The sequence below is a fragment of the Castor canadensis genome, chromosome 11 (genome assembly GCF_047511655.1).
Source record: "Castor canadensis chromosome 11, mCasCan1.hap1v2, whole genome shotgun sequence".
Taxonomy (NCBI): domain Eukaryota; kingdom Metazoa; phylum Chordata; class Mammalia; order Rodentia; family Castoridae; genus Castor; species Castor canadensis.
This window is the reverse complement of record NC_133396.1, coordinates 39,581,794-39,590,568: the sequence shown is the minus strand read 5'-3', so window position 1 is coordinate 39,590,568 and position 8,775 is coordinate 39,581,794.

Sequence of the window (8,775 nt, the reverse complement as noted above, 5' to 3'; positions counted from 1 at the left end):
AAAGTAGACTTCAGACTAAAATCAATCAGAAGAGACAATGAAGGTCACATCATTTTAATGAAAGGAACAATACATCAAGAGGATTAACATATATGCGCCAAACACAGGGGCACCCATCTACATTAAAAGAAACGCTAATGGCCCTAAGATCACAGATGATGTTAACACAGTGATAGTAGGAGACCTGAATACCCCACTGTCACCAGTAGATAGGTCATCCAGACAAAAGATCAACAAAGAAACTTCAGAGCTACTCCTCACATTAAACCAAATAGATATGGCTGATAGCTACAGAGTATTTCACTCAACAAGTAGGCAATACACATTCATTTCTGCAGCTCATGGAACTTTTTCCAAAATAGATCATATTTTAGAACATAAAGCACATCTCAACAAATTCAAGAAAATAGAAATAACCCCCTGCATCATATCAGATCACAAGGGAATAAAACTAGACCTCAACAACAAAAGAAACCCCAGAAAATATTCAAATACATGGAGACTGAACAACCCACTGCTGAAAAACCAATGGGTGACCAAAGTAATAAGGGAAGAAATCAGAAAATTCCTAGAATCCAATGAAAATGAAAATACAACCCACCAGAATCTGTGGGACACAGCAAAGTCCTGCTAAGGGGAAAGTTTGGAGCTGTAAGTGCCTACATCAAAAAACAGAGACCTCTCAAATAAACAACCTAATGATGCACCTTAAGAAAAGAAAAGAACAAACCAAACCCAAAACCAGCAGACAGAGAGAAATATTAAAATCAAGGCAGGGATTAATGAGATTGAAACCAAAAAAACTATACAAAGAATCAATGAAGCAAAAAGTTGGTTCTTTGAAAAGATTAACAAGATTGACAAACTCTTAGCCAACATGACAAAATGGAGGAAGGAGAAGACCCAAATTAATAAAATCAGAGATGAAAAAGGGGACATAACCACAAATACCAAGGAAATCCAGAGAATCATTAAAGAGTACTTTGAAATCTTATCTTCAAGTAAACTGGAAAATCTAGATGAAATGGGTAAGCTCCTAGATGCATATAACCAACCAAAATTGAACCAAGAAGATATTAACCCGTTAAATAGTCCTATTACATGCAATGAAATTGAAACAGTAATAAAGAGTCTCCCTACAAAGAAGAGCCCTACCTAACTCATTCTATGAAGCCAGCATTACACTCATTCTGTAATCCAATAAAGACGCAACCAGAAAAGAGAATTATAGACCAAAGCTTTAATGAATATAGATGCAAAGATTCTCAGAAAATACTGGCAAACAGAATCCAACAACACATCAAAAAGATCATACACTATGACCAAGTCAGTTTCATTCCAGGGATGCAAGGATGGTTCAACATACGTAAATCCATAAATGTAATAAAACATATAAACAGAAGCAAGGACACCACTTGATCCTCTCAATAGTCACAGAAAAAGCTTTGAAAAAATCCAACACCCTTTCATGATAAAAGCTCTGAAGAAAGTAGGAATAGAAGGAATGTTCCTCAACATAACAAAGGCTATATATGACAAACCTAGAGCCAACATCATACTAAATGGAGAACAACTGAAACCACTCTCATTAAAGTCAGGAATGAGACAGGGCTATCTACTTTCTCCATTCCTAATCAATATAGTTTCAGAATTCCTAGCCAGAGCAGTAAGACAAGAGCAAGAAATAAAAGGGATTCAAATAGGGAAGGAAGGAGTCAAACTATCCCTATTTACAGATGATATAATCCTATAGCTAAGAGATCCCAAAATCTCTACCAAAAACTACTAGAAATCATAAACTCTTTTGGCAAAGAAACAGGATACAAAATTAACACACAGAAATCAGTAACTTTTCGATATACCAACAACACACAGACTGAGAAATAAATCAGAGAAACAATCCCATTTACAACAGCCTCAAAAACAAGAAAGTACTTTGGAATAAATTTAACAAAAGAAACCAAAGACCTTTTTAGTAAAACTATAAACCACTGAAAAGAGAAACCGAAGAAGACATTTGAAGATGGAAAGACTTTCCATGCATGTAAATCAGTAGAATCAATACTGTGAAAATGGCCATACTACCAAAAGCAATCTACATGTTCAATGCAATCCCTATCAAAATTCCAATGACATTATGAAATAGTTCAGAGGAGGCATCATAATGCCTGACTTCAAACTATACTATAGAGTCATAGCAATAAAAACAGCATGGTATTGACACAAAAACAGGCAGGAAGATCAATGGATCAGAAGAGAAGATGAGGACATAAACCCATGCATCTATAGACAACTGATCTTTGACAAAGATAGCAAAACACATAATGGAGAAAAGACAGTCTCTTCAACAAATGCTGCTTGGAAAACTGGATATCCACATGTAGAAGACTGAAACTAGATCCCTGTCTTTCACCCTGTACCAAAATCAGCCCAAAGTGGATCAAAGACCTTAATATAAGGCCTGAAACTTTGAAACAACTCTAAGAAGCAGTAGGAAATATGCTGGAACAGATAGGTATAGGGAATGACTTCTTAAACAGAACTCAAAAGGCTCAACATCTAAGAGAAACAATGAACAAATGGGACTGAATCAAACTAAAGATCTTTTGCACAGCAAAGGAAACAGTCACCAGACTCAAGAGACAGCCCACAGAATGGTAGAAAATCTTTGCCAGCCACTTCCTCCGATAAGGGACTAATTTTCAGAATCTACAGGGAACTAAAAAAACTCAGCCCCGAAAGGATCAACACCCCAATGAAGAAATGGGCACATGAATTAAATTGGGAATTCTCAAAGGAAGAGGTACAAATGTCCAGTAAATACATGAAGAAGTGTTCAACTTCCCTGGTTATAAAAGAGATGCAAATTAAAACAACACTTAGATTTCATCTCACCCCGTTAGAATGGCCAGAATCAAGGGTAACAACAACAAATGCTGGCATGGAAAGCAGTATGGAGGTTCCTCAAACAACTAGAGACAGAACTACCATATGATCAGTGATACAGCTCCCGGGCAACAATCCAAAAGAATGTTAAGACAGGATACAGTAGAGACAGTTGTACACCAATGTTCATCACAGCACTATTCACAATAACCAAGCTCTGGAAACAACCTGGATGCCCTACAACTGATGAATGGATAAAGAAATTGTGGTACATATACACAATGGAGTATTACTCGGCCACAAGGAATAATGACATGGGGTTTGAAGGTAAATGGATGCAATTGGAGGACATCATGCTAAGTGAAGTAAGCCAGGATCAGAAACACAAAAGCCGCATGTTCTCTCTCATTCATGGAAGGTAGATCCAAAGATAAACATATGCACAAAACAAGCGTGATCATGTACAAACTCAGATGTAGAGCATGTTGGTAGCAGGGGAACTACTCTATGGAACTCTGGGAAAGAGGGAAAGGGAAAGAGAGTGACAGAGCATCAGTAATATCACATGACATAGTATGTGAAGGAAGAGGATATAAGGATGAGTACTGAAAGCTGTTGAAAAATGGGGGGCAGGAGGTCAAGGAGTAAGGGAGAACAATCAAAAGGATTAAACAGCCCAAAGTAAAGCACATCCACAGTGGGCATACATTGAGACACCCCTTTGAGTGTCGACTTAAATATTAATAACAAAAATCAGAACTCTAAAATAGGCACAGTGTGTGCGGTGGGGAGGAATACTAGTGGGGAGGAGAGGTGAGGGAAGCAGATTAAGGTGACGGTATATGGTTGATGGATTTCATATGCCTACATAAAACAGAACTAAAAAAAACCTCTTGTAATTGCTTTAAGTCGGGTGGGGAGGGGGCTGGGGGGATACACGATGGAGGAAATGTAAATAATGTACAATATAAGTCTAATTGGAATTGTCACTACAAATCCCCCCGTATAATGAATATATCCTATTAAAAATGTATAATAAAAAAGAAAAACCTTAGCCACTGTAAACAGCTACAGTAAGGTGGCAGGATACAAAATCATTAGCTTTTCTATACACCAACAATGAACAAACTGAGAAGGAATATATGGAAACAATTCCATTCACAATAGCCCCCCCAAAAAAAATCAAATACCTAGGAGTAAATTTAACAAAGGTTGTGAATGATCTCTACAAGGAGAACTACAAACTCCTGAAGAAAGAGATCGAGGAAGACTACAGAAGATGGAAAGATCTCCCATGCTCATGGATTGGTAGAATCAACATAGTAAAAATGGCTATACTACTGAAAGCAATCTACATGTTTAATGCAATTCCCATCCCAATGACTTTCGTCACAGAGATTGAAAATCTACCCTAAAGTTCATTTGGAAACACAAGAGAATGTGAATAGCCAAGGCAATACTCAGCAAAAAGAGCAATGCTGGAGGTATCACAATACCTGACTTCAAACTATATTACAAAGCAATAGCAATAAAAACAGCATGGTACTGACACAAAAACAGACATGAAGACCAGTGAAACAGAATAGAGGACCTGGATATGAATCCACACAACTATACTCACCTCATTTTTGACAAAGGTGCCAAAAATATACAATAGAGAAAAGACAGCCTCTTCAACAAATGTTGCTGGGAAAAGTGGTTGTCCATCTGCAAGAAACTGAAAGTAGATCCATGTCTATCACCCTGTACTAGTATCAACTCAAAATGGATCAAGGACCTAAATATCAGACCTGAAACTCTGAAGTTACTACAGGAAGGAGCAGGAAACACTCTGGAACTAATAGGTATAGGCAAGGACTTCCTTAATAGAACTCCAGCAGACCAGCAGCTAAGAGAAAAGATGGACAAATGGGACTTCATAAAATTAAAAGGCTTCTGCACAACCAAAGAAATGGTCTCTAAACTGAAGAGACCACCCACAGAGTGGGAGAAAATATTTGCCAGCTACACATCAGACAAAGGACTGATAACCAGAATATACAGGGAGCTTAAGAAACTAAACTCTCTTAAAATCAAAGAACCAATTAAGAAATGGGCAGTTTCAGTTGAACTAAACAAACTTTCTCAAAAGAAGAAATTCAAATGGCAAAAAAAAAAAAGCACATGAAAAATGCTCACCATCTCTAGCAATAAAGGAAATGCAAATCAAAACCACACTAAGATTCCACTTCACCCCTGTTAGAATAGCCATCATCAAAAATACCACCACCAACATGTGTTGGTGAAGATGTGAGGAAAAAGGAACCCTAATCCACTGCTGGTGGGAATGCAAGCTGGTGCAACCACTCTGGGAAAAAACTTGGAGACTTCTTAAAAATCTAAACATAGACCTGCCATATGATCCAGCAATCCCACTCCTGGGGATATACCCAAAGGAATGCAACACAGGTTACTCCAGAGGCACCTGTACACCCATGTTTATTGCAATGCTATTCACAATAGCCAAGTTATGGAAACAACCAAGATGCCCCACTATTGATAAATGGATCAAGAAAATATGGTACTTGTACACAATGGAATTTTGTCAGCCATGAAGAAGAATGAAATCTTATCATTTGCAGGTAAATGGATAGAACTGGAGAACATCATTCTGAGTGAGGTCAGCCAGGCTCAGAAGACCAAAAATCGTATGTTCTCCCTTATATGTGGACTTTAGATCTAGGGCAAATGTAACAATGTGGCTGGACTTGGATCACATGACAAGGGAGAGCACACATGGGAGATATGGAAATAGGTAGAAAACCCAAAACATGAAAGCATTTGATGACCCCACTCCAGAGGAGCTAATACAGAGACCTTAAAGCGACAGGGGTTATCATGAGAAGAGGATCAGTAACCAGTGTAAAGATCAGTTAGAGATGAATCAACATGTGTACATGAAAGCAATGCTAAGAATATTTCTGTATAGCTATCCTTAACTCAACTAGCAAAAACGCTTTGTCTTCCTTATTATGCTTGCATCTTTTCTTCAATAAAATTAGTGATAAAGGCAGAACAGGACCTGCCTGGAACTGAGCGGGGGAGGGAAGGAGAAGGTGGGGGAGGGGACCAGGGGGAAGAAATGACCCAAACAATGTATGCACATGTGAATAAATGAATAATTAAAAAAAGAAAAATCATTGCAAAACATATCTGAAAAGGTCTTGTATCCAAAGTATATGAAGAACTTTTAAAACTTAACACTAAGAAAGCAAACAATCCAATTAAGAAATAGACAACTTTACAAATGAAGATATGCAGAGGAAAAGTAATCATATAAAAGTGTCCAATACAAGCTGAGCATGGTGGCTTACACCTGTGGTCCCAACTACTGGGGAGACAGAGATGGGGAGGATTGTAATTTGTGACCAGCCCAGGCAAAAAGTTAGTAAGATCCCATCTCTAACAATAAATATCTGGGTATGGTGATACATGCCTGTCATCCCAGCTATATAGCAGTCATACATAGGAGGATTGCCAGGCAGGGCATTAAAAAAAAAGAGGAAGACCCTTTCCCCAAAATAATGAAAGCATAAATGGCTGGAATAAGACACAAGTGGTACAGCACTTATCTAGCAAGCATAACCCTGAGTTCAAACTCCAGTATCACAAAACAAAAAAGAGATACTGCTACATACCTATTAGGTCAGTTAAAATCTTTTTTTTTAAAAAATGAGAATATCAAATACTGATAAGGATGTAGAACAAATGGTAACTTTTATCGATTTTTCGTGGGAATGCAAAATGGTATAACCATTTTGAAATACTATTTGGCAGCTTCTTATGAAGTTAAACATTCTTACCCTATGATCTAGCAATCCTGGGTATTTACCAAAATGAGAAGAACTCATAGTCACACATACAACTTCACACAAATGTAGGTATAATCATAATTGCCCCAAACTGGAAGAAATATTATGTCCCTAGATAGATGACTGGATAAGCAAACTGTGGTTTTTCCACACAATGAAATATTATTCACCCATAAAAAGAAATGCACCAAAGTCATCCAGTTGGAAAGAAAGAAGTAAAATATCTCTGTTCACTTGATATGATATTTTTTTCTGAACTGGTGATTGAACCCTGGGCTTTGAACACACTACGCAGGTGAGCTATATCACCACTGAGCTATATCACCAGTCTGATGATCTGATCTTATACACAGGAAACCCTAAATATTCCATACAAAAATACTGTAGAACTAATAAATAAATTCAACAAAGAAGTAAGGTACAAAGTGAACGCACATCAGTCACATTTCTATACACTAACAATAAACAATTTCAAAAGAAAATTATGTAAAATATTCTATTTATAATAGTATCAAAAAAGAATAAGATATTTAGGAATTAAGCAAGGAAGTGAAAGGATTATACACTAAAAGCTATAAAGCATTTCTGAAAGAAATAAAGAACACATAAATGAATGAAAATATATTCTATGTTCATGAATCAGAAGGTTTAATTGTATTAATGTAAATACTATCCAAAGCAATCAACAGATTCAGACCCCTGTCAAAATCCCAGTGACTTTTTTTTTTTGCAGAAACAGAACAACCCATCTGAAAATTCACTTAGAATAACAAGGGATCCAGAATAGTCTAAACATCTTTAAAAAGAACAAAACTGAAGGATTTGGGCTTCCTGGTTTTAAAACTTCCTACAAATGCACAGTAATCAAAACGGTAAGGTATTGGCATAAAGGCAGACAGACATACAGACCAAGGGAGCATATTAGAGTCCAGAAAAATAATCTTGACACAGTGAAATGATTTTTAACAAGGGTGCCACAAGACTTCAATTGTCTTTTCAACAAACAGTGCTGGGAAAACTGGATGTACACACACACACACAATTTGGACCTGTACTTAACACCATATACAAAAATTTACTCCAGATAGGCCAAAGGCCCAAATTCATGATCTAGAACTCTAAAACCCTTAGAGGACAGCATGAACAAAAGCTTCATGACATCGGATTTGGCAGTGATTTTTTGGTACAATAAACAAAGGGAAGAACCTAGACAAGTTAGATTTCAAATTTTGTGCATAAAAGGACACGATCAACAAAATAAAAAGGGAAAAAATATAAAATAAAATGGGAGAAAATATTTGAAAATCATTTATCTAATAAGGAATTTAGAACAAATCAAGAATTTCTAAATCTCAACAACAAATAAATCAATAAATAGGCTGATTCAAAAGTAGGCAAAAGGCTTGAACAGACATTTCTCAAAAAAAAAACACATACAAACAGCCAATGAGCACATAAAAAATACTCGACATCACTAGTTATTAGAGAAATAAAAATCAGGACTGTAATGAGATACTCTTGCATATCTATTAGAGTGTCCACTATTTAAAAAAAGACAGAAAATGGCAAGTTTTGCCAAGGATATAGAGAGAATAGACTCCTTGTGCACTGTTGATGAAAATGTGAAATGGTCCAGCCACTATGGAAAGCAGTATGACACTTCCTTAAAAAATGAAATGTGCAACTGTACAATCTCATATGCAACAATTGAAAGAAGGTCTGTGAGAGGTATTTGTTCACTTGTGTTGATAGCAGTGTTATTTACAGTAACTAATACATGAAAGCTATCCAAATGTATTCTAGCTGATGAATGGATAAGGAAAATGTGATATAGTCCTCAATGGAATATTATTCAGCCTAAAAATAAAAGAAATTCTGTTTGTTTGGGGGGGATTATTTTTTCTGTTTGCTCACTCAGTTGTTTAAGACAGAGTCTCACCGTGTAGTCTAGGCTGGCCTAGAACTCACCATCCTCCTGGCTCAGCCTCCTGAGTGCTAGGATTATAGGTGTGTGCCATTGTACCAGGTTCAGGAAATT